We start from the raw sequence: 26,096 nt of genomic DNA on the forward strand, positions 1-26,096 counted from the left end.
GGTGAACCTGATCTGTGAGGCACCATGAAAGGATGTGGTTTCATGGTGCTCTGGAAGCACACCAGGAGGAATTACACCAGCTTCCCCTGTCCTGTGCTCTGCTCCATCAGAGTCACTTTTGTACCCATTGCACAAAATGGGAAACAGGGCAAAAAGTGGGGGGAGTGAGCTCTGGAGTGCATTCCTGGGCACTTCCAGCATACCCCATGTCCCATCTGAGCTGGTCCCTCATTGCAGACAGTGAGTCTGTGGCAGAGCTAGGAATAGAATCCAAGCCCTTGTTCCAGCTCCCAGATCCTCAAGAGTATTTTTAGGAACTTAATACCATTAATTTTATACTCTTTTTGGACAAGGATCTTAGAAACAAGATCTTAGAAGCATGCTTCCTCCTGAAATAATTTTTTAAATCCTACTTTTATGCTCTTGGACAACTTTTTTTCAGGGATCGTGTACAATTTAATGCCATTTAGGAACAAATGGATTTAAAAATTACTTTTGGGAAGACTTCTGTATGGGCTATGCTTTTGTGCAGCCTTAATGTGTGAGTAAGGATGGGGAGGAGATGGTGCACAGTCTTTGTGTTCTACAGGGCAAACAGTACCTGTCTGTGAGGGGCTTTGGCAGAGGGCAGTGGGGGCTCAGGCATCTCATGTTAAAGCTACTGAAAAGGTGGAGAAAAAGTTCTACATCTACAGATTTTTACACACAATCATATTTTTCATTGTGCAAACTCAGCAAACCCCTTTAAGCGCTGCTCCTGCATCCTATCTATTATTAATTAATTGATTTCCTATAAGCAATTGAGTTCCTCACAGGGTGCTCAGCTGCAGACAGTGGAACTGCTCCTGTCACAAAATAGCAACAGGTCAAAAAGGCCAGGCCGGGCAAAGGGGAGGTTGAGACTGGACATTCAGGAAGTGCTGGACGAAGGTCTCAGGCATGCGGTGGGATTCCTGCGTCTGTCCTGTGCAGGGCCTGTAATTGCACTCGATGTTCCTTGTAGGTTCCTTCTAGCTCAGGATATTCTGTGATTTAGCAATCCGGAGAAATGTCTTCACTGCAAGTGCTGTGCAGCCCTTGCACAGGCTGCCCCGGTCAGAGGTGCAGTCATCACCCCTGGAGGGGATTTAAAGGGTGTGTGGTACGGCACCTGGGGACGTGGTTACTGGTGTCCTTGGCAGTGCTGGGGGAACTTTTCCAACCCCAGCGACTGACTCTGCAACAGGGTGGGAGAGCAGCTTCCCATGGTGCAGCCACTCATCAGGCGGGCAGATGAGCAGGTGTGTTTCAGTGTCGACACTGCAGGAAGGGAAGGTGTCGAAGGCTGCTTTAGGGACTGCTCATCCGGACAACGACCGTGGGAGGAAGCCAGGGAGGAAGCCCGTGTGGGAGAGGTTCCATCGCCAGGGCAGGCGTGGCAAGAAGGGCTCTCTGTATGGAGAGGCTCCTCTGTGCTCCGTCCTCTCCTCGCTCGGTCCAGCTCGGGTGGTAAACGCGCTTACTGCAGCGCTAATGTCCTGCAAGTGGGATCCCACCTCCAGGTATATTAGAGTAATGAGTTCACACCTAACTAATGGAGCCTTAATAGAGTTACTAATAGGCTGCCTTTTCCCCCCACGGTTTATGACCCCGCGGCCGGGGCTGTCAGGGGAGGGAGAGGTGAGAGGCAGTGTCAGCCCGGCTCGGCCCCCGGCCCGCGCCTGGCCCGGCAGCGTTTCCAGGGACATCGTCTCTCCACCTTTCCGCGAGGAAAAATAAACAGTTAGAGGCTCCTGTGTCTTTATTAAACATTTCCTTTAAGCTGCATACTTTGGCTCCCTGCCCGCATGCACCAAGAAAGCATCCACAGAGCAGCTCCGCCGCGGGCCGGAGCCGGCAGCCCCCGGCGGGGCGAGCACCTGCGGCGCTGCGGGAGCGGCGGCGGGAGCCCGGGCAGCCCCGGGCGGAGGCGCCGGCGGCGAGCGGCGGCAGCATGGTGGCCCCGGGCCAGCACGCGGCTGCGACGCGGCAGCCAGGTGGGTGGGCAGCGCCGGGCGCCGCGTGCCCGGGCCGGGCGGGGGCCGGGCGGGCACGGTTTGGGCTGGGGGGCTCCGCTGCCCCGGCGGCGGCCAGGGAGCGAGGGCGCGGCGGGGACGCCGGCGCGGCCTCCGGCCGGCGCTGCCAGGTAAACAGCCGGGAGCCGCGGGGCTCTGCCGGGCTCCGCCGGGCCCCGCCGGGCCCCGCGGGGCTCCGCCGGGCTCCGCGGGGCTCCGCCGGGCCGGACGAGCCGCCCGTAACCCCTTCGTGCCCGCGCCGCTGCTCCGGCCCGGCAGCGCGCCGGGGCCCGCCCGCCGCACCGGGGGCCGGGGATGCCAAACGGCCGAGGGCCCCCCGGTGCCCGGCCGGGGACGGGGGCCAGAGCCGGGCGCTGCTGGCCGGCGCGGCTCACGCAGCATCCCCAGCGGCCGAGCCCCACAGCTCAGGTACAGGCAGCTGCGCAGCGGCTAAGAATATCCTCAGTTTGCTGTTGCCTCATTCACCAGAAATGTGCCTTCTCTGCCTTCGGAGCAGCCCAGCAGTTAAATTAGTAACTACGATAAAAGCTACCAGTGCTGTTTGGAGACAGGGTTTCTAGATCCCCGTCATCCCGAACAAGGTGCGCATGGAGCCATCCTGGAGCTTGAGCCTTCAGTCCCCTACGCCAGCATCCATCTCGGCAGAAATGATGCACAGCTCCTCGCAGGCTCTGCCTGGGGTGGGACTGGATCTGGATCTTCCTCAGGCAGGACAGGGGATTTTTTTCAGACATTGTCCAATAAATACTGTGCATCATCTGAATGTCTGTCCTGTCCGGAGAGGCAGAGAGGAATTGCAAGATAAGGAACTAAGGAAAACCGCCAGCCAGCCACTGCTGATGGCCAGGTGCCTGCTTCTCCCTGCTCTGCTTTCCCCCCAGAAAACAAAGCTGCCGTCATACGAGTGCCCATAAAACACGAGGCATCCCGAGTGCAGAGATTAGTGGTAATTTTACAAGGACTCAAATAACGTCGGTCTGCAGGGTGCAGCACTGCCTTGAAAGGGAACAGCAGGCATTTCCCCTGGAAGCAAGTTTCCTCTTTAGAGCAGTTTACTGCCGAGGTGCAGTGTCACATTGTGGCACAAATACAGTGTCAGCCTTTGGTTTGGAAGATGAGCATTTGATACCTCTTTCTGCTGCCAAAATGCACTGCCCAGACCCAGCTCCCAGCACGGTTATTTTTTGAAGCATTATGTAATTGGATTGCATGGTCAGTAGTGCTTCCTTAACAAGCCTTTCAGCAAACCCTCTGCCTGCTGCAGCCAATCCTCAACCCTTACATACACACTTACTCACGCAGGCTCAGTCTGGAGTAAACTCGCTGCTAAATACAGTTAGGAAACGACGAAACCAGGCTGGGAATAGATCATCTGCTTCCCCGCGCTACGTGAGCCGTGGTGTGGCCAAGCCCTGGGTGCCGCTGGTGTGAAAGCGGGGTCATGCTGACGTATCCCAGCTGAGGGGTCACTGCTGCCTCTCTGCCGTGCCTCTCCCTAACGGGGTGAAAAAATCTGCTTTTTGGAGCACAGAGAAGCAACTGGACTCGTGTCCTTGTCTGCTCTCACCCTGCCATGACTGCCCTGAGCCCTGGGGACCAGCTTTGGGAAACGTCTCCGAAGGCGCTCAGGCCCAGGGCAAGAGGGCCTTTATCCCGGGCTCTGGTGGAAGTGAAGGGCTGAATGGGAACCGAGGCTCCGCGCAGCTCCCGGGCCTGTCCGGGCGCCGCTCCCACGGGGCCTGGCCGGCCCGGGCCTCGCCGCGTTTTCCAGGAGCGTCCCTCTGCTCCGGCCGCTGTCAGCCCACGGGTTGTGGCTCTGCTGACTCACGGCTTCCTGTTTGTGATTGCTGACTGGTGGCAGCAATTGCAGAAGCAATAAGAGATATTAAAAAGCGTGAACTTCCACTGGGACCAGGAGATACAATTAGGGCTGTGCCAAGAAATACACTGCAGCGAGCTGCGGAGCCCTGCAGCCCCCCGTTCCCTTGCTGCAGGAAGTAGGAAAATGAACATCACTGGCCTTTTATCATCTCTGAACCCAAATAAAAATTGCATTTGACTTCTGAAGCTCACTCTGGCTCTTTTCCATGCTCCTCCTCAAAGCCTTTGATCCAGCCTTCTGTCTGGGTCTCCTCTACCTGCTGCTGCTGCTGCTGAGATGTAGGGATCCGTGTTCTGTGCTTTCACCTGACTGATTCTCTATGAAAAGCCTGCATGAGGCTGTGTAAAGAGGCTGCTTTAGAAGGCATGCACAATCTAATATTATTTCCATTATTTTTTTATGGGAAATATCTCTGGGGAGAAGCATGAAAGTATATGGAGAAGGTGCTCTTTGATCAGTAAGGTCTAAATGTAGCATCCAAACTGCATGTCTGTTTCTTCTTATTATTTTGAAATTCATCTTAAAGTGCTACTCCTGGGTGGGCATTTTCCTGTTTCTTCTTCCTTGGCTTGAGCATTTGGAAGCATTGCCATCAGTTTCGTCTCCAGCCCTGGTGGGGATTGTCCCCAAAATGATTTCACCACCTTATTGTTACTGTATATCAGTCTTTCAATGTGTTTTAATTCCAATTTTAGCCTGATTGTCAGAACGTACATTCTGGTTATTCAGCTGAGGACAGGAGGTGGAGGATGGTGTTCTATGAACTGTGTGTCACTGGAGGACAGAACATATGCTGAGGCTGGTCTTTGATGGATTGAAGCTACAGTAGTTTGCAGCTAAGAAAAAAACACTTCACTTTTGTACAGGCATTAAACTGACTTCTAAATTTTTTTTTAACTCTGTGACAGACATAGGGCTGAGAACTGGTACAGAGAACAGACATTAGGGGAGGAAAAAAATCCATCCCAAAACCTCAGTTATTTCAAAACATACCAAAAGTGGATTGACAGTGGATGAAGAGGAGGAGGAGGCAATAGTGAACACACAACACAGTTCAAGCTGGCAAGGAGCCTTTTCTTGAAGAATGTAAGTTTAACCTTTAGCATTCAAGTGTCTGGGCTTAAGTGTCATTATGAGCAATATTTTCCTCCAGCACAGCCTCTCCTGCTTGGAGGAGGGTTCTGTGCAGCCTCATCCATTTTCCCCTTTCCCGTGTATAAAAAAATGTGTTTCTGGTTGCATGCGCTCTGCCAAGGCCCTTTGGGTGGCAGAGCCTCTGGGCACGGTGCGGGTGGTCCTGGATGGGCCCAGGCAAGGGCCTGCCCGGCCAAGGGGGCTGTGGAGACCCTGCCACAGCTCTGGACTGATGGAGCGAGAGCTTTGGGGTTTGCTGGTTGAATTTAGGTTAAAGGTTTTGTGCCTTGAAGTCACAAGAGGAGCTGGCTGGGGCAGCAGTCCCCCCAGGGCACGGCCTGCAGCCAGCCCGTGCCCAGCCCTCGGGCTGCCCAGCCCGGGCACAGCACACCAGCTGCCTGGGTTTGTTGTGCCCACAGGAGGAAGAGCGATCTGCTGGCAAATTGCTTTTGGGAGAACCAAACTCAAACGAGGAGCGGGAAGGGTGTTGCCATTGTCATCATCACCCCCTGCAGTGCCAACCTCACCTTTTGATGGAGACACAGAGGAAAAAATTAGAGAGACACAGCAGATGAACATCAGACCTGGCTGTGGACAGGCTGCATGTGTCCCCTCCCCCGCCCCCCCAAAATCATCTCCAGCTGTAAAACACTTCAGGGCTGACAGAAACCACACGCAGCCCAGCCATAACCCAATCTGCAGAGCTGCATTCCAATAAAAGCGCAGCGTGGACCTAGGAGAAACACTGTCCAGGATTCCCCGGCAGGATGGGTGCTGGGCTGGGAGGGATCCCCCGAGGCTGGGCGCTGGGGAAGGGGGGCACAGCGAGGCCCCCCAGCCCCCGCCGCTGCTGCTCGGCACGGCCCTTGGGCACAAATGAAAGCATTGTTGGCCGGGGTGGCTGGGGATGGCTGCGGGGGACGTGGCGCTGCAGCCACAGCCCGGGCCCCCAATTTCAATATGCGCCGCTCACGTCGCCGCAAATGTCAGATGTGCTTATGTTAAATACAGGTAATATCGTGGCGTGCGGCTGGGAGCGTGATTCCTGCAGATATCTTGTCTGATGAATTTTGCATCTCGTGTTTGTGATTTTTCTGTGCAAAGAAGTACAGGTTTGAGAGGAATAGGAGCAGATATTTACAAAGAGATAACGATGAACTGTTTGATTAAGTGCAGCAAAGATGCTATGTCAGATCCGATTTCTCACTGCTTACAACGCAGGGGTGGAGGACGTGGTTACTATATAGTAAGTGCAGCTGGTGCTGGTGCTTAACTTGGTGAATAATTCAATGCAGACTTTCCTGCAAATCTCCAGCTTAATTCTGAAATAAGTCAGAGGCAAAGGAGGCTGATGGACTGTTTTCCAAGGAGCCTTGAGTACCTGGCTGGCACAGAGAGAAGAGAGTTGCATTGCTGTCACTGCTCCTGGCCCCAGTGCGGGCTGAGCACAGCAACTGCCAGCCCTGGGCCGGGGTCCCTGTGCAGCCGCTGCACCTGACAGACCCAAATGAGCCCCCAGACAAGCCAAGGTGTCTTGGTCTCCCTGCTGACACACTCTGAATTCTGTGGAAACCACCCTGTAGTCCAGAATTCTTCTCAATGCTGAAAACATGGGGTTTTTTTTTCCCTAATTCTGGGGGAACTGTAATTTTATTTTGTAACTTATTTCCCTCTTTTTTCCCTTTAAGATGATTCCCAAACATTTATTGTGGGATTTTTCATTTAAAATAGTTTTCTAGGGGAATTACTGTGACAGTGATTTAATTGTTTAATTAAAATCTGACATTGATGCCAACATAAATACAATAGGCACGAGGTGATACAGGCATTAAATAAGTGCAATTGTGGAATACATCCACAGAGTACTCTGAGCACATGGAGTCGCTCACAAAGAAATGATGTTCAATATTTATCAGGTTAGTGACTCCTAATTAAATGCCAAGACTTTTTTTCTTCATTTCTCTCAAAAAGCCAAGAAACATATAGATGTATTCCAAGTGTTTATTCCCATGGCAAACACATCCACTCGTGTTATGGCCTGCAAAACAAGCAAATGCACGTTACAAACCTGCTGTCTGACTGAGGGGTGTTTACTCAGCCTGACTGCAGCAGCCTTGCCAGGTTTGGGGACAGCTGTAATAGCCCACAGAGGTCCTGCCACTCCCACTGCCTCGAGTACGATGTCTTTTAATAATCAGGTATAACCCCAGAAATAGATTGGAGACAAAAGAATAAATGTTCCTTTGAAATGTCCCTCAGCCCAAACCTCCCCAAATCCTACAGCATTTCTTCTAGAGCAATAGTGTCTCCCCTCCAGCACCCCATGTCTCAGGAATAAGGGCAGCAGCCCCCCCAGTAACTGAGGCAAACATGACCCAGAAGAAATCCCTGCTATCTGGCTGAAATTGCTCAGCAGTGTGGCTCTCCAGCCGTGCTGCATTTTTGCATCCCAACAATGACTGTGCTGCTGCTGGAATATCCCTTTCCATGCTTCTTGCTGGGCGTCTCTAAATGGTATCAACTCGCTTCTGCGGCTCAGCAAGCCCTGTGCAATCCATCGCTGCCGATTGCCTGCCCTTTCCCCTTCCAAACCCAGAACAAACACATCTGCTCCAGCTCAATTCCCCTCAACCTTCCCCCCTTCTCCTGCTCAACTCCTCACAAACAAACTTTCCAAAGGAAAAGCCACCTTACCTGGCCAGTGCTTTGGGCATAGAGTCATACAAACTGATCAAGGCAGACATCCTAACTCCAGCACAGGGATTTGATTGCAAATTTCCATTGCAAAGGAGCAGAGGGAACTGGAAATCTGACAAATGCCTTCAAATTGACCTGTGTTTCCACAATGCACGCAGTGTTTAAAATGAATGGCAGACTTTATCATTTGGAGCTCCTTCAAGGACTCTGGCCTTCCATGCTTTGTTCTGATTCTTCAGACAAATTTCCAAGAAGCATAAAGCTATGGAAGTGGATGATACTATGGAGGCTTTTTCTAAGCTGAATCTCCCCCCTCCCAACAATAATTTTTCAAACCTTAATTTTAAAAGATAGCCTGGAACTTTTTTTTGGCTCTCCCCACACATCAGCCCCTTGTGCCCCATCAGCCTCCGGCACCGCGGAGTGTCCCCAGTCCCCCCGTGCTGGGTGGCCAGCGATGATGGGATATGCTTGTGGATCCCTAAAAATTCAGCTGAGTGCAGTGCTTTCACCACAGCAAAGCTGGCCCACCCCTGCCTCCTGAGCCCCTGGCAGCCAGGTCATGTCTCCAGGGGAAGACCTGATCTCGCTGCAGAACCCAGGGAACCAGAGCTGCTCACCCTCATTTTACATGTTAAAGATAACAACCATTCTTGCTGAGAGTCCTGTCCAGAAAGCCATATTTACTCTGTTGGAAAAACATTTTGCTTCAAAGTTGTTCCTCTTAATTTGTATATATTTCTACAAATAATAACTTCCCTTGAAAGCGCTGCTATTCGTTCTGTCTGTTCAAAATAACAGAAATGAAATGATACAAATCTTTGCGCAAATACATCAGATATGCCATGAGACAAAAAAAGGGGTTAATCTAATAATTCAGCTGTGTCTTTAGCAAGTTTCCTATGGGAAAAATCAGTCTTATTTTCACTGCAGATCTGATACTAAGAGCTTCTTTCTGTTAAGCACATTAAAAGCTATTTGAACCCAAAATCCCATCTATGCGTATGCAGAGATACACATATAGAAACAAGATGCACCCACACAATTGCAGATGAGGCTGTATCAAAATTTCTAATTCAAGTAAGGGAAGCCCCATTTTATATTTTAGCAACCAGATTTTCTTTTTGCCTAGAACAAAGAATTCTTACGGGAAGTAAATTTTTTAGAGGAGACACACGTGCACATACATGTAATCATACCTAACGATTTCTGTGCGAATTATCCCTTAATTCCTTGGCTGTGTTTCGGTGTTTGCGTAGTGGTTTATCCGCCGGTCCTGCAGCCGTCACTTGTTCCTTCCCTTCTTTGCACACACAGCTTCCCCTCGCCACCTCTTTTTGCAACCTGGAAAACTGGGAACTCTCTCCTTCCCCAGCCTCCAGACGTCTGTGTGCAGGACGAGGGGCAAACCTCTGCCCTCTGCTCATCTGCTGTTTCCCTTCCCAGCCCGAGTTCCTGCCTTGCCAGGAGGGGAGGGAGAGATGTCCTAGGACTTGACCCCAGGGCAGAGCCTGCTCGGGCTGGACCAGCTCCCAGGAGGGTGGGGGGCCGCAGGGCGCACGCCCCTCTCCCCGCTTAACCCCTCCGCTGCTCCGCCGCCCTCCTGCTGCCGGGGCACTCGGGCTCGTCCCGGGCGCGCCGCGAGAAGAAAGACGGAGCAGCGAGGGGCTGCGGCAGGAGGAGCAGCGGGATCCCGAGCGGGGGACGTTTGGTTTGTGTTAACTACCCAGACAGATGCACTTCGGCATGTTTGCCTTTATGGGATCCATATGTTGTCATGGGAAATTAGAGGACAGCGGCACACAGCTCGAATTCGCGATGCAAGCGCAGAGACAACCTCCACGGCTCCAGCCCGCGCTCGCACACGTCCCTGTGGAGGTGCCTCTTTCTGGAGCATCCACAGGCACTCCTTTGCCCCCCAACTTCCCCGCACGTTTCCTTGTGCTTTGCTCTGCAAAAAGCGTGCCCACAGGCAGCACCCGCAGCCTGGGCCAGCAGATCCACAGCCTCAGGGAAAAGAGGCACTTTTCTAAGTTATCCCAAGTGCTAAAGACAAGGGTTACTTTATTTTTGCCTCAACCTCTTCCTCAACCCACGTTTGGTTCACGTTCGGCAAGAACAGCTACAAATTACATGCACCTTCCCAGGCAGCGTACCAAGCAGCCCTGAAAAATTCTGATTCCCACAGGGCTCCATGGTTTGGGGCTTGGTTGGTTTTTGGTTTGGTTTTTTATTTTGTTGTTGTTTTTGTTTTTTTTTTTCTCTTGGGGTTGTGGGGGTTTTTTTGTTTTTTTTTTTTTTAAGAGTTCGGGGGGAGGTTGGTTTTGTTTTGGTGGGGTTTTTTGGGGAGGTGTTTTTTTGTTTGGTTGGTTTTTTTTTTTTTTGAAAGATTAGTGCATTACCAATTATTCTTCCATAAAACCAGACATGTATCAAGCAGGGAGTGACAGATTTTCAAGGGCAGCTTTTAAACGCAAACTAGTCCCCCTCTGGAGTCAATCCAAGCACCAGGACTCACACACACACGCCTGGGTCACTGGGCACAACAGGGCTGCAGGTACAACATCCACAGAACCGTGGCACCTATCGAACCCTGAGTCTTAAAACCTGCGACTTTCTCCCAAACGCCAAACACTCCCAGCAATGCATCAACAGCACAGTCAAATTCCTGATCCTCTTCCTTCACCCCCATCCCACTTAAAGGGACTTGTCAAAATTCCAAATGCCAACCCCCACGTTAAGAAATAGGGAAAGCTCAAGACATTTCATTATAATAGGTACTAACAAACATGCAGTTTATTACCTTGCAGTATAAAATACATCTACATTAAGGTTCTCCCAAATAGAAAAACTGACCGCAACTGCATTCCTTGTTCAGAGCTATGAAACAAACCGTGAAAATAATTACAGTTATTATGAAAACAGAAAAAATGAAAAAAAAAAATTAAAAAGGGTGAGGGGAAAAAAAGGCAAAAAGGAAAAGCAAAAATGAGAGCTTCTTTAGCTTTCCAAGACATTATTTAATTTAGATGCATTTCTGCTAATAATAAATATAGGGTTTTACAGAAACATGAAAAAAAACATATTTCTGAAGCCTGGATAGAGGTTCTTTACTGGTTCACCTCCTCCTAAAATTCAAATCCCATGTTCCCAGCCATCATCTACATTTCTCGATAGGGCTGGAATGGGGAGGGACAAGCTCCTGGAAATAAAAATTTTAAATAATAATCAGACATGGACTCAAGCAGAAAGTGAAAAACGTTACCGTTAGGCTAGAGAAATATTTATTTAATCAAAGCAGAGGTTCTGGTGGGACTGGAGGAATGCTGCATCCTCTCCTAAAAAAAAAAAAAAAAAAAAAAAAGAAAAAGAAAAAAGGGGGAAAAAAGAGGAGGGGGGTGGGGGGAAGAAAAGAGAAAGCAAGAAAGAAAAAAGGCAGAGGCACAGCCGCCTCCTGGAGTTCCCCATTGTCCGGGGCCATAGAGAGCCCCAGAATGGCATTAAACTCACAAAAGGCACATTGTGCGGGGGACAAAAAAAGCCCCTTCTTCTACAATAACTTTTAGCTTCTTATTTTTAGAAAATGACAAAGCTGTTGCCAGCGATGGCTGGTGAAACCTGTAGCCCGGCTCCCAGCGCGGCTGGCCGCGGCCGCATTGATCCGCCGGCCCGCTCGGAGCGGCGGCCGCCAAGTTTGAACGGGGCCGGGCCGGGCCGCGCCGCGGGGATGCTGCGGGGATGCTGCGGGCGGCGGCGGCGGAGCCGGCGCGCAAAGTTGCGATCGCTGCCGGACGCAACTTTCCGGCGGCTGCCGGGGAAACTTCGGCGGCGGCGGCGGGGGTCGGCCCGCCCCGGCGCGGCCCCGCCCGGGGCGCGGGGGCAGGTGGCCCCGCGGAGGTCCCGCCGCCGCGGAGCGGTGCGGCCCCGCCGGCCGGCCCCGCGCCCCCTGCCCTGCCCGGCGCGGCGCGGCGCGGGCAGGGCGCGGAGCGGGGCAGCGCGGCGGGGCGCGGAGCGGGGCCGGGCCGGGCCCCCCCGCCGCGGGCTGGGGGCCGGCCGCTTGCCCCAAGTTTCGGTGCGGCGCCGCCGCCGCCGCGCTCCCCCCGCCCGCTCCTGCGCGCTCGCTCCCTCCCCCGCCGCCTGGGCTGAATCTTATTGATCCAGAAGGTGGCTAATTAGCCCTTCCCGTCGTGCCTGGGTAATGAGGCACATGCGCACTGCACTAATCAGCCATTTTTTGCAGGAAACTAATTAGCAGAATAAAGATCCAAAGAGTTTTTTTTCTTCCCAATCATCAGATCTGAGTCCGGGCGCTTCCTGCTCCGGCGACCGCCAGCCCCGCCGCCCGCTCCGCGCCCGCCGCCCGCTCCGCTCCGCGCCCGCCGCTCCGCCCCGACCCGCCGCCGCCGCTGCTGCTGCCGCCGCCCGCGGCCCCCTCTCTCCGGGGGGCTGCAAACTCCCCGACAACGATGCTGCTGCTGGGCAGCGGCGGCGGCGGCGGCGGCTCCCGCTCGGCTCCGGCTGCTGCCCCCGGCTCCCGCTGCTGCTGCCCCGGGCCCCTCCGCGGAGCCCCGCGCTCCTGCCGCCGCAGCCGCCGCAGCCTGCATGGGATCTGTAGCCCCCGCGCCGCCGCCCGGGATTAAAAGCGCCGCCGCCGCCGGAGCAGCGACCGCGTAAGTGGCAACTTTTCTGCCCTGTCCCCCGCTCGGGCTCCTCCTGCTCGGGGCGCCCGGGCTGCTTTGCATGGGGCTGGTCCGGCCCCCCCTCCCGTCCGCTCCCACCCACCGCCCCGGATCCCCCAGCAAACTTTGTGCCGCTCGCCGTCCCGGAGCCCCGCCGCCGCCGCCGGGGACGCGCAGGTGCCGGCGCCGCGGGGGCCGCTACGCGCCCGCGGACCCCCCCGCCCCGCCCGCCGGCCATGGCCGCGGGGCGCGCAGCGAGCGCGGCGCCCGCCCGGCCGCTTTGTGCGCGGCGGGGCCGGCGGCGGGGCCCGGCCTCGCCCGGAGCCCGCGCCCCCCGGGACCCCGCCGGGCCGCGGACGCGCCGGAAAACAAAGGGGCGAGGAAAGTGCCGAAAACTGCCCCGGCGGCGGCGGGCCCGGCCCCGCCGAGCCCCGCACCCCGCGGCCCGCACGGCCTGGCCGCGCGGAGGAACGGCGATTCTTGTTCCCCGCGGGCGGCTCGGTGCGGGAGCGCGGCGGGGGCGGGCGGCACCGCAGGCCGAGCCCGCTCGGGGCCGGGGTTAATGACTCGGGGCTGCATCGCCCGGCGCTTATCGCGCTACGTGAAGCGCGGTCCCTGTCGGTCCCCGCCGGGACCCGCCGCGCTCGGGTTCCCGCTGCCGCTCGCACCCTCCGAGGGCAGCGTGTCTGTGTCTATGTATGTGCCCTGGCTGTGCGCGGCGTGCGTGGGTGCCACGCACACGCGGGATTCGGACTGTGAATTATTTATAATTTGGGTTGCGTTTGTGTCTTTGTCTTCTTTTTTTTTTTTTTTTTTTTTAATTATTCAGTTTCTCTCACCCCCCCCCCCCTCCCCTCCACCCCCTCTTTTTTAAAACAAACAAACAAAAATCGGTTCCGAGCAAGGTCTGTTTCTTTCTCCCGCTGTGCTTGGGGCTGCTCTCGCTATGTCCTGGACTCTTAACGCAACCGTGTCCCCTCTGCGCCGGCTGTCTTTCTCCTCTTCTTGCTCCTGTTTAATATGGAGCAATTTTCTGGAGACTCGGTGACTCCCTCCTTAGGGTCACATTGAGTTCGAATACGACTGAAGGTGCAGGAATCCTGCAACGGAGGAAATAAGAGAATAGAGAAAATGGGGTCAAGTTGGCTGCTTAGAGGCCAAAACTCCCATAGCTGCCTTTAAAAATATATGTATAATATTTGGCTTTCCTCGCTGTATTACGGATTGCAGCTTCCCCTTTCAGGTATTTTCCTTACAGCTTAAAGCCCTCGCTTCCTTTTGCCTCCCCCCGCACCCTCCCCCTGTTAGGGGAGGGGGGGGGTGGAGGGAAAATAAAAGGAAAAGAAATGGGGGGGAGAGAGGGGAAAAAATAAAATCCATTGAGTTTAGGCAAATAAGGTTTGGTCTCCGTATCCTATTACAAAGCACTTTGAATATGCAAGACATCACACAAGACCAGTTATTCCAGTTACGACAAACTTAAAACGAGAAAAAAAGCGAGGCATGTTTAGATTGTAATTTGTTAGAGCAAGATCCGTATTTAAAATTCCATCTTTTAAATATTTTTTTTCCTGCCCTTGCTTTATATCCAACCCTTTCTAATGTCTGGGTTGGGTTTTTGTTTTTGGGGTTTGTTTTTTTGGGTTTTTTTTGCATTATTATTAAAATCTTTCCATCGAGTTTAGGAAGACCGCTGCGAGCAACACATTTTCTGTATTTTTGTTCCTGTATCTCGGAGGAGAGTTGGCAGGGATTCTGTGGTTTGCAGTTACACAATATGTTATCATGTTTTTAATCACTAAATCATTGCAGTGGTTATAGATTTACAGTCTTAGGGTATTACTGAGCGGCGCAGCGCAGCCCGTGTGTGCGGGGACATACGAGAGCATGCCGTTAACATGCTCGTGAACTTTGCTTTTAAATCATTTCCCGGCCGAGCCGCGGCAGAGTACGGAGCCAGCGTTTTGGCATCACCCCTCCACGCACTTGAGGAAAGTTTGTGCAAGCCTCCCGGCAGGGCAGGAGCTCCGATGGGCGTCGTGCGCGCCCCGTCCTGCGGCGCTGGCGGTAAGCGGCGGGTCAGGGGTGCGAGGGGTGCCCAGCGGGCCGGGAACACCACCTGCACGGCCGGGGGGATCGGGCAGCCCCACCGGCCGCCCTCTGCTCCCGCTTCCCCCTTTATTATGTAACGGAGCCCTCGGCAGCATTAAAAATTCAGCATTACAAGCTGATTGTAATGCTCCCTCATTAGGGAGCACTGTCTGGTCCGGCGCTGAGCGAAGACGGAGCGTGGCTTTTCGGCTGCCGCGGCCGAGAGGGGGGCGAGCGGGGTGTCCCAGGGCCCCGGCGGCAGGATCAGGCCGGGCTCCCCAGCACCAGGACGTGCTGGCCCTGCGGCCAGGCCCAGGGCTCGCCAGGCTTCTGCTCTGCCGCCGGCCGAGGGCTTTCCCCTGCGCCGCTGCCTGAGCTGCCTCCTGCCCGGTCCCGCTCTGCGGGCTGTCTTCCACTGGAACAAAAGCGAAGAAAAGGCACGTTAGAGGGGAGTGAAACTCTGCATCTGGCCCCAGAAGTTGCTTTGCTCTATTTGTATTTTCTTCTCCTCTTTTCTTCTTAACGCGGTCATTTTGTGAACAGAGGGCAGCAGGAAGTTGGCTCCAGCCGCTCTCGCGCGCAGCGGTGCCGGCCGCAGCAGCACCGGTCCTTAGCTGCAGAGCCTCCGGACCCTCCCTCCCACCCTGCTGCTGCCTTTTGTTCCCGCAGGACCGAGCCAAGGTGCTGCTTGGCAGGCCGGGGCGGTGCGGGCAGGCCCTTGTGCCTGGCACCATCGCCTGGCCTCGTCGTGGCCGCTGTCACACGGGCCCAGCGGTGGCTGCTCTGACAAAAGCAGAGGCGTGTGTCCCTCTTTCATCTCTCTGCGGTGACCCCCGCCCTGGTTGCTGTCGGTGTCGCGCCAGAGGCCAGGATTTGCTTTGGGCCTGGTCAGTGGTTGAACGGCTTCAGCAGGAATCGCTGAATCCCAAACTGACGGACGCACAGCTGGCTGCGTCAGCCTCCCTGTTAACACCTCCTTCCGCTTTCCAAAATAACAGTAATAGCACTAATAATAATAAAAAAAATGTTGCATGGAGAAGCAGAAAAAGGACTAGTGGGCTTTTACATCAACTTTATTCACATGCCGTGTTTTGTTCTGTGGGGGCTCGATCCCTTGTGGGAGCGTTTCCCTGCCAGCATTGCTTTCTCATCTGCGGTGGGAGAATTTTCGGCAACCATCTTCTGTGGGTGCTGGTGCCGGCGTGCGGTGGCCCTGCCGGGGCTGGAGGTGTGTTTGCGCTGCGGAGATCGATTCTGGAGGGACAGGCTCGGGAGAGGCCGAGCATTTCACAGCTCCCGCATCCCTTCATCAGAGCACGGCCAAGGTTTGGCCTTTGTGTGGCTTTGGGGGCCGTGCAGCCGTGGGTGCGTCCGGCTGGCAGGAGAAGTGGGCTGTGAACAAAGCCAGGTCAGGACAGGTCCCTCTGGCCCAGCACGTGCCAGACCCCTATGCCGCTTTCAGGCTCCTGCAACTGATGGCTGTGGGGGCTCCAGCCCAGGAGGGGCCCCCGGGGCCACAGCAGGTGCCTGTGGGGGCCGTCCCCGCTGCGCTGCTACTGTTCCTTAAGGGTGGGTCACTCCCCACGCCGACGGGGAGCCCTGGGGAGATGCAGGGGGAGACCGGAGAGAGGAGCTCCTCTCTGGGGAGCAGGTCTGCCCTTCACTCCTCCCTCTCTGCTCGACAGCCAAAATTCAGACTGGGTGTCCAGCGTATGGCGGCAGCCACGGGGCTGTCGAGGGCTGTCGTGGCAGGAGAGTGGGAATCAAAACATCTGTGCGCAGGCCTGGGCGCCGCAGCCTCTAATGGTTTTGACGGAGCTGTTGTGGTCTGTTGTCTGGAAAATCTGCATTCTGCGCCGTGCCCGAGGGGGCCGCGGCACCGCAGACCGTGGCGGTACCTAAATATAACCGCCTCGCGCCGAGGGGTGAGGTGAGGGCAGCGGGAGCAGGCCGCCCGCTCGCCTTCTGCTTTGTCTCTGATCTGCGATTCAGGCATTTTTGTTTGCTCCCGAGGTTGGGTTTGTGTGTAGGCAGGGATTGGAGAAATAGATAAATTCTAGCTAGTTTAAGAAAAAAAAACAACAACAAAACAGGGTGGATGAGCCGGGCTTCCCTCGCTGCAGGCAGCGGTCCTGCTGCTGGGTTGGGGATCCCACCAGCCTCGGCCACCCCTGCGTTCCTCGTTCCCCTCGGAGATGCTGTGGGTCTTGCTGAGGTCTCGCTGCGCCGGCAGGAAGCCAGAGCTTCCAGCGCTTCTGCGTTGGCTGTGCCGGACAGACGTGTCCGTCTGTCGGTGCGGGAGGTGGGTGCTCGTCGCCACAGCAACGCTGGCTGTGTGCGGGGCTGCCAGCGCCAGGTGTGGATTGTGCGTGTGTCGGAGGTGGCTGTCAGCGCAGTCCTAGTTCGTCCCCACACAAAATTACTTTTTGGTTGGGGATGTCAGGAAGGGAGCTCAACACAGGCCGCAGCTGGTGGTGGCTGCCACCATGTTCAGGCGCTGCTGAGGTGGAGGGACAGTGGGATGATTGCGGGTGCCGCTGGCAGACTGCGGCCACCCGGCTTTGCCCTTGAGTTTGCTGCTGGGAGAGACACTTGGCTGTTGATTGTAATTTCATTATGTCACAAGTGCCAAACATGCCTCTCGCTATGAAAGGACCAGCAGTATTTTTCTTTTTTCCCCCCAGAAAGCAAACATTTCACAGTGTTCTGAACCGTGTGGTGCATGTTACTGTTGAACGTGAGGTTACCCTGTGGTAACCAGGCTTTTAGGTATTAAATCTGGTGAGGGCTGAGCTGTTCAGGTTCCTTGGCTTGGCAGTAATGCTGGAGCAGACAACGTGCTTGGCAGCTCTGGTAAAAGGTTTTCTCTCGTCCTCCACCTGCCCTGGTGTCTGGGAAAGCAGAGACTGCAGGGCCTGTAGCATGTTAGCTCTTAGTGTTTATTTACGTGGCCCAAGCGTGCCTGCTGAAACATCGGCTCCCTGCCCAGGGAAGATGGGAGCTGTTCCCAAACCCTCAGGTCCCAACAGCAGCGTACCCTGTGTTCTACCTTGGGCTCCCAGCTGCGCTTTCCTGGCTGGTTGGCTCAGTTGGGTGGCAGGGGGTTTAACCCTCTTTCCATGCTGCCACCGGCTGCCTCGTGCAAACAGAGCGGCACTCGGTGCGGAGCCCAGTGCGCAGACAGAATTGCTGATGGTGACATGGCGATGGTGTGCTTGATCCTGCTGGGTCGGGCGCTGGGTTTCCTGAGTGACTGTGACGTCTGGTGGTGGGCTCAGAGGGTTTTGGTCTTGTTATAATGGACTTGAGTGAAGAAGAGGGGAGTGAGGAGGGTGAGGAGGTACAGCTGGCTGAGCTGCCGTCAGGTGCAGGTTGTTGGGGCTGAGTGCAGTCAGGTGCTTCTTGTCTGAGATGATGCAGAATCTGAGGCTTCATGTCCAAGGTGTGTCTGCTGAGGTACCATGTGGTGGAAAAACACGTCGGCAGGCCTGAAGGTTGGTTCAGGAGACAGAGCAGGGGAAGTGCACAGAGCTACTTGGCGTTTGAGAGCTGCAGAGTCTGCAAACCAGCCCTGCTCCTGCAGTGTGAAGGTGTTCTGGATTCAGGCTGCGCACAGCAGCCTGTGCTTTTCAGCTGTACCTCTGGTGTTGCAGAGGCCGGTGCCCAGCCCCTTGGACACCTCGAAAGCAGAGCGGGTCTCTGCCGTGCTGGGTGCAGGAGGCTCCTGCACGATGGCTGCGGAGGCGACGCTGCTGGGCTGTGGTTCCTGGGGTGTGCAGCGTGACGGGGCTGGGTGTCGGTGCCGGCGCAGGGGCTGCTCTCGGGTGAGCTGGAGCAGCATGCTCGTGGCTCTGGAGTGGTACTGCCGGGCGCTCCTCGCTCCTGGTGCGTGTCCCCTGATCGGGCTGAGGTTGCTTTGTGCTGTGGCATGTGGGTGAGCAGAGGCTGGGGAGCGCAGGGCAGCCGGCCACCATGTCCCCGTGTCCTTGCACGGTTCCCACCGCAGCCCCTGACTGTGCCAGACAGAACTGTAGATGTCAGGCTTTGCACAGAAAGGAGAGCGGGGAGGGAGGGCGAGGAGGAGGCACAAGCACGCAGCAGCAGGGCTGTGAGGTTCAAATTAACCTTCTGCTTTGTTGGTGTCGAAGTGAGGCACCCCGGCTGCCAGCGCAGTGCAGGCCCACTGTCATTCACACGCAGCTCCGTGGAGAGCAGGGCAGCAGCAGGACATCCCTCCCGGTGCTGCTGGGCGCGGGGGACTGCGGGTGCCCAGCGCAGGGCTGGGCCCAGACGCTGGAGACGAAGGCGCCCGGTGGGACTCGGGGGCTGGCCGGGCTCACTGCCACTGGACACCGAGGTGCCGCACTCAGCGCCTTTGCATCTGGCTTTGAGGAATGGGTGCTCTGGCCTTTCTTCTGGAAGCTGGGTCTGCAGCACCCAGACATGTGCTCCTACACAGCTACTTCAGATGTCAAAGCCTAAATTTCTCCTCTTTAATTTTCTCCTGTTAATTTTGTCCCTTTTAGTTTTACATACTACCTTCCCCAGTTCCTTTCTTCTTGCTGTTTTTCATCTTCCGTAGAGACAGTTAAAAGCAGCTTAACACCGTGAGCTTGTTTGGAAGTCTAAAGATCCGTTTCAGCTCTGACGCTGACTTTGGGCAAGACACCAAGTGTTTGCCTCAGCTGGAGGATGAAATGGGATGGTGCATAGTTCACATGCAGGGACTCTTTAAATGGAGGTTAATTGTGAAAAATCACAACATGTTTTAAATCCCCAGAGCATTGTTGCATCCTTAAATTTTAAGTGGGAGTACCTGCTGTGCTGGGGGCAGCTGTGGAGCAGAGGGATTGTCCAGAGCGCCTCAGCACCTCCCAGCAGGGTGTCGTGCTGGAGGCCTATGCTGTGGTACTGGAGAAATGGAGCTGGCTGGTCCTTGTTTTGAGACACCATCTCATCCCTGCTGGGTTGCTGCTTTCTGGGACAGAGAGCACTGGCGTGGAGGACTGGTCACGTTGGCTCGAGAGTCCAAGTCCAGGTGTAGGCAGGTGTACGTCCCGAGCTCCTGTGGGCATGGCGCTGGGCCTGCAGTGCAGCTGGAGGAGGTGGCAGCGTGGTGGAGCGTGCTGGCTGGGCTGGTTGTGGTACTGGTCAAGGAGGGACGATGGTGGACAAGAAGCACAGGCTGCCCCACAGCAGGCTGGTGCTGGAGGAGGGCCGTCAGGGTGGGTTTGTGGCAGTACCTCGTGGCTGGCAGAGGGGAGAGCAGGTGGTGAGCCGGGCAGTGCTGCTAGCCCATGCCCTTTGTTTGCCATGGAGCTGGTGTGGGATGCCAGCCCGGGAGGATGGCCAGCACCACATGCCCCTCTGCTAGTTCACAAACCAGTTCCTTGGCGAATAGCAGTGCCTGTCTGAAGGAGCTGCTACAGATTTTATTTTAACCAGCCTCTCCATTGTTTCCTCTTTATTTTGGATGACGTGGAAGTCCCGGAGGTTTGCATGAGATCCTGGAAGTTACCCAGGTGGTGGGTCTGGTGCCAGCGCAGCCCTGTGTGAAAAGCTGCCTTCATGGCAGGCTTGCAGCAGTTTCACCTGGAACTGCAGATGTGTGAACAACAGAGCCAAGCTCTGGGAGTGCCTGGGGGATTGCTTGAAGCCCATGCAGGATGAGGAGGAGGGTTGAGCTCTGTCCTGCACAGCAGTGGCTGGGGTCAGCCTCACAGGAGGAACAGCCTGACTGACTTCTCTTCCCTTGAAACCTCCCAGCTGGGCCTAGGACTGCAGACCTAGTTGCCAGAAGCCCCCTGGAAGGTCCTCTGGCTCTTAGCAGTGCAACTGGAAGTGTCCAGCTACTTCTCTAGCCATGTTCCTCCTCTAAGCATCCCTTTGTGTCTCTGGAATGATGGGAGTCCACGTAGCCACTGGATGCGTGGATGTCTGCTTATTTTAGGTAGGAGCTAGATATCAGGACACTGGTTTTTATCCCCCCAGCAATCTTTTTCTCAGGTCCTTCTTGCTTCTGGGTACGAAGCCCATGATGTAGCAAGGGTCAGTGAGATGAATTTGGCGAGATTCCTCGAGAAGCACTGGCTGTCCTCTGGAGATCTGAAGTTCTCTACTGCTGGAGTAATGAGTGGAGAGGTGTTGGGCACAGACATGGGTATTTTACTGTTGGTGGTGCTCAGTGGGTCTTCTGCATTTTAAAACGAAAAAAAAATGTGGAGAAACCAAAAAAAGCTCCAGCTGCCATTGAAGCATAGCATGCCAGGAGGTGGAGGGGAGGAGTATTTTTGTCACAGTTTTCCCCTATGCAAATATTTGGGATAATAAAAGCTGTGTCTGTGTCTTGTTGAAGGCCTTGCTGGACTGTGGAGTAGGACTGGGTGATTTCTCAACTGCTGCTTGAATTCACTTGTGTTAAGACTCAGCTGTCTCCATTAATGGCGTTACCTGGATGTTGAACGGTTCCCAGTGATGCCCTTGGCTGTGCATGGCCAGCACAGAGGGGATGGGGAGCTGAAGTCAGCCCCATGGTCCAGGTCACTATGAGGAGGCTAGGGCAGTTCTGAGTCCCTGAGATGGCTCCTGACCCTTTGGTGACTGGAAATAACAGGAGAGTCTTAGGGTGCAGATTGTTGAGAAAAGGGGAAGAAAATGGTAAAATAAAGCTTCTTTCAGTAGAAATAGCTATAGAATAGCTACTGGGGGAGAAAGGACAGAGTTGTTCTTTCATATTCTCATGGTGTCGAGTGTGAAAGTTTTTTTGTTTGGTTGGTTTTGTATTTTAAAGTTCCTTCTTCCTTGTATGAGCCTCTTGCACAGCAGAGGAAGAGAAACACTGAACCAAAATAGAGCCTGTGTTTGCCTAAAATGAGGTTGCTGTGGCATGTTTAGGACTTGAGACTGTGACTTTGAAGCTGACTGCATTTCACGCTGCTGATACTCTTTTAACTGTCTTAGATAAACAGTGCAGTTGGGCTCTGAGAAGTGTCTGGTGAAAACTGTGCTTGGCTCCTCATTCTGACTGTTTCAGAGGTTTTCAGAACAAATACCTTCTGCTTACCAGCACTCTTCCTGCTTAGAAAAGTTTTCATTGATTTATTATTATTTTTTCAAAGGATTTACTTGCACATTAGAATGTCCCGTGGACATTATTTTCAGTTCAAGGAGGGTTTATTTTAGTTTGGCTTAATTGAATTGGAAACAGTTACAAGCTGTACCAAAGCAACTTGATTTCAAACCAAAACAGGAATGTCCTGTTCACAGGAGCAGGTTCACACTGCTGTGTTTGCACGCCTGCACTGAGTTCCTTTTGTTTACTTGTGTGTAGGAACTCTTGGCAAGTAAATCACGGTGAGGGCTCAGTGGTGCTGAGGCAGGACCTGGAGAGGCTGCAGGGGCTGGTGTCCTGTCTGTGTGTGATGCTGCTGCCAAGGCCAGCCTTGCCCTGGATGCTTCTTCCTTTTGCTGACACAGACCTTTGCACAGTGGCACGAGGAAGCATTTTAGGGAAGGGACCTGGGTTAGAAAAACTGCTAAAGGATGGAGGAAAAAAAGCTTCCTCAAAATACTTTTATTTTTGGTTGGTTTTTTTGTCAGCTTCCCTTTAATTTGAAACGATTATGCGATACAGGTTGAAATGGCTTGGCTGGAGCAGAGGGGAGCAGGCAGGCAGGACCTAGGACTATTCCCAGAGGAGCGCTCGCTCTGCTGCTGCCCCAGCCAAAAGCTTGGTCCCAGTGTGGGGCTGGGACCTAAGCGTGCACTGGCAGGAAGTGCTTGGCAGGAAGGCACTGCTTTTAGTCATCCTTATTACTATTTTACCCTTTCAGGAGTGCAGTATGGTTAAACTTAGGGGATCCTTGTGCAGCCCTTTCACCTAAGGAAACTCAGCTGTGGCTGAGGCTTAGGCTTAGCTGAACAGTGAGCTCCTTCTGCCATGGGAGGATGAGCTGGTCCCCACGGGGCCCTGGCTCCTTCAGAGCATCCTTCTCCTGTTGGGAGCTGGGTGGGAATTGCTGGGCTGTGCTGCGGGTGAGCAGCTGGGGCTGCTGGCAGCCAGGGCCTGGTCCCTGGGCTCTGCCTGTGCTGCTCTGGCCCCGCTCCAGCCGCTGCCGGGGCTTCATGCCCCGCTGCGTTCCCCCTGTTCCGTGCGAAGCCAGCACCTGGAGCTGCCGGCCTGCATGGCTTCTGCTTGTAGTTTCACCTGCTTAAATAAACAAACAATCTGTTTGCTCCCCGTCCACCCCGTTCTCTGCAGCAACACTGCCCAGTGCTTCTCTGAAGGGTCTGGATCCTGTTCTCGGAAGGGTCCTGGCCTGCCCCAGGTAGCTCCTTCTCCTCCCAGGGAAGCTCCCTCCTCCACTGTCCAGTGCTCTTCGTAGCTGCAAACCAAATATTTCCTGCAATTTTTGAAACAGATTTTGGTTTTATTTAAGCAATGGCGTAATTTCATGTCCAGGGAGTCTCTTTTATGTCTTTCCTACTTTGCAGAGTTCTGGGATGTAACTGGTGGCAGAGGCTGCACTGGCCTCTGGCAGAGGGGAGGGTGGCTGGGCACACGCTGTGCCCTGCCCTGGTGTGGGTTGTGCTGGGTCTGGGTGTTCTCCTGGGTCTCAGCTGTGCGTGTGTAGTGTTCTCTGCGAGCTTGGGCGTCAGGTGTGCTTAGACTCCACGCTGAGGTCTGCCCATCCACGTTCAAGCACCAGCACAGTGGGGGTTGTTGGGAACATCTTTGTGTAGATGCCTCTTTTCCTGGTCGTTACAGAGTGATTCCTGTGCAAAAACTCCAGATTCTGATTGTTTCCATAATCTGATGATTTCTTAATGGTTTCTTCTCTGTAAAGTCATTAGTACAGCAAAATACCATACCCCAGAGTGAAAATGTGATCTTAACTGGTTCCCAGGTGAGGACAAGCAGAAGTGATTTCTCCTGCAAACACACTCAAAAGCCAGAAGGATGGTTTCTAAATTGGATGCTGCAGGACCTGAGCATAGGAGTAGCTGTTAGAGCTGCTGTGATTTCTTCAATAATGTCTGTTCTGAAACTTTGCATTTAGGAGTAGAAAAATCTAGTGTAGAATATTTCTACTGTAGTGCTTGTTCAGTCCAGTTCGGGTTCAGTTGTGAGCTGTGGTGGGAAGCTGCTCGGTGGCTCCTGCCTGCGGGCTCGGACCTGGCTCTGCTTGGATGTGTCGTGCTGCGGCCGCACTGATCCGGCTGCTGGCTGCAGACACAGAGCTGCTGCTTGCCAACACCGCTGGGAGCTGTGCCCCCCTGTGCCCCCCGGGCTCCCTGTGCCCCCGGCAGGGCCGGGCTGTGCTGCTTTGCCCTCTGCCTGAGCCCGTGGTCTGTGCTGGGAGCTGCACTCATGAGAAACTTGCTGTTAATAAAAGTCACCGTGGAAGGGTTCTTGGAATCTTGCCAGTGAGAGTTTCCTATTTAAAATTAGAAATCAGATTTCTTTTCTTTTTTTACACCTTAATGTGAACTGGTAGTTGCTGGAGTTTTCTTTTAAATCCTGAGATCCCAGCTGAGGGGACTGGATGGGAGGAGCACATAATTAATCCCAAATTGTGGAATTGCAGGTTTTGTCTTTTTGCAAGAGGAAAAATAGTAAATTTTCTGTAATATTGAGCCCCCAGCAGTAATAAGTGACTCATTGGGCAAATGCAAAGTGTGTAAACAACGGGAACTGTGAGTCCATCAGGGTGCTGGCCAGCGTGCAGGGAGGGCCCGAGCTGGGAGGCTCGATGCCAAGCACACCTGCAGCCTCTGCCGGGCAAGGAGGAGCAATCTCCAGAGCAAGGAGGTTCAATCAGGTGAAATGTGTGATAAAGCCTACTGCTGTAGTGGCTTTGGAAGGCTAAACTTGTTGAACTGCTGCAGTAGCTGGAGTTTGTTCTGCTTAGGTCATTCGTTTTTGGCTTTTGGGCGCATTCTTCTGCTACATCAGGTGTGATTTGTTCTTGGTGATGTGGGTCTTTTCGTCCCTGCACAGCCACTGTGGTGGGAAGCCTGCCCTGCCCTCATCCAGGGTGAGGAGCAGCAGCTGCCGGGGTGAGGAGCTTCCATGTCAGCTTTCCTCCAGCACCTCTTACTTTACTCTTGACTGGGATTGAAGAATTCATCCCATTCCTTTGTTTTATGTGGAAGGAAACCTTATCCCTGTGGCTTCTGTTGCTGCTGGTTGTAGGAGTGTTGGTGGAGATAAGGGCCCACTCCCTGTGCCCCCCGAGCAGCTGGCAGCCTGCCTGCCTGACCCACAGGAGCTGGGCTGGATCCCTGTGTCTAATGGGCCTGCCTTGTCCTGCCTTGTTTGTCGTGATTTGTGGCTGCATTTGTATGCAAATACTAACAACTTGCTGCTGAGTTAATTAGTGTTTTTTCTCTTTGCTTCCTGGAGCTTAAGCCAAAGGTCTTTATTCTCCCCATTTTGGTGGTCCCAGCTGCTCCACCCGTGCCCAGAGTGCCGGGTGTCCTTAGGGGGGTTCAGCCCCAGTCGAATTGGCTGCAGACCCTGGTGGACCTCAGGACAAAGGTGTCTGAGGGGTTGAGATGCTCTTTGTAGCTGGATGCTCGAAGTGTCCAGATGAATATTTGCTCCCTGGCTCTGGCAGTTGCTTTTCAGACGAGCGGAACCAAGCCAGCTCTGTATGTCCTGGAGATGCCAAGTGTCTGCTTTCTAATGTTGGGACTGAGCACCTTAAGTGCCGTGGGATGGGTGATTCCTACCGGATGAAAGGCTCCAAGGGTGGCTCTGGTGATCTGGACATGGCAGTGATGGAGTGGGAATTGCTGGCCTTCAACACCAGCTGGGTGTTGGCTTTTTTGCTTTGATAGAAGGGAAGGCAAGCATTTCTTCCCCTCCCAAGAATGGTATCTTTGTCCTTGTTTGGGCTCAAGGATTTTACTCATTTTAATATTTCATTCCATCTGATTTTCTCTGGTCCCACAGGTGTTCGGGTCTGCCAGAGCTGCCCAAGCCGCAGGTTGGAGGGATTACCTGCCGTGCTCTGGGGCAGGTGGGGTGGGCAGCAAGGAGACCCTGGGCACCCTTGGCAGGAGCTGGTCCAGGGGGCCGTGGTGGGTCCGGGCTGTGGCTCCCGGCCATCCCATGGGCCATGTCAGGAGCCCAGGCAGTTGTGCTTGTCCCACCCTGCCTCTTTCTGCCCTCCAGCCAAGGCTTTTTCACAGTTATTGCATCAGAACTTGTTTCGTTTTTAAACCTTTGTTTTCCCCCTGGAAGACAGGGCTGTGGCTTCTCAGTAGCAGGGGTGACAGCCTCCAGCCTGAGGCCAGGGACTGGCAAGTTCCACCTGGAAACCACAGACTCTTTGCCCCGGGTTGATACTTGTCACCTTAGTCATTTTTGGAGCCTTGGTGCTCGGTGGCAGGAGGATGGAGGAGTGAGGTTTTGGTGAAGTGCTAGTTTGTGCAGCGTTGCATCCAGCTGGAAGAGGGGATGTACCCATCAGCCTGGAGCTCCCCATCCTATCAGGGGACCTTCCCAGGAGTGGCAGCTCACTGGTCAAGAGGCATTTCCTGGTCCCAGAGCCC

General features: G+C 54.4%; 1 protein-coding gene and 2 long non-coding RNA genes across 6 annotated transcripts in view; 2 read left to right on the forward strand and 1 right to left on the reverse strand.

Annotated features, from left to right (window-relative positions):
* The first annotated feature begins 2,290 nt into the window (after window positions 1–2,290).
* On the forward strand, window positions 2,291–5,813 carry LOC116184053 (uncharacterized). The gene is made up of 2 exons (XR_004148781.2): window positions 2,291–5,022; window positions 5,490–5,813. It is a non-coding gene; the product is annotated as an uncharacterized LOC116184053 (long non-coding RNA).
* Window positions 5,814–6,814: 1,001 nt separating this feature from the next.
* On the reverse strand, window positions 6,815–11,645 carry LOC110468811 (uncharacterized). 2 transcript variants are annotated; one of them, XR_004148780.2, is made up of 3 exons: window positions 8,967–11,601; window positions 7,765–8,029; window positions 6,815–7,108 (listed from the first exon to the last, which is right to left on the reverse strand). It is a non-coding gene; the product is annotated as an uncharacterized LOC110468811 (long non-coding RNA). The 2 variants fall into 2 exon arrangements; XR_014957767.1 differs by having other exon boundaries at window positions 6,815–8,029; window positions 8,967–11,645.
* Window positions 11,646–12,246: 601 nt separating this feature from the next.
* The window catches only part of ZFHX3 (zinc finger homeobox 3), a 123,595-nt gene continuing 109,745 nt past the window's right edge, over window positions 12,247–26,096 (forward strand). Inside the window, exon 1 of one of the 3 annotated variants that reach the window (XM_077786405.2) lies at window positions 12,247–12,437. The gene's annotated coding sequence lies outside the window, so the exon portion shown is untranslated. Of the gene's footprint in view, window positions 12,438–13,062; window positions 14,514–26,096 lie in introns of those variants that run through there. The other 2 variants (XM_085589266.1, XM_021526901.4) reach the window with 2 other exon arrangements.

This window comes from Lonchura striata, chromosome 11 (genome assembly GCF_050655825.1).
Source record: "Lonchura striata isolate lonStrDom1 chromosome 11, ASM5065582v1, whole genome shotgun sequence".
In the NCBI taxonomy this organism is placed as follows: domain Eukaryota; kingdom Metazoa; phylum Chordata; class Aves; order Passeriformes; family Estrildidae; genus Lonchura; species Lonchura striata.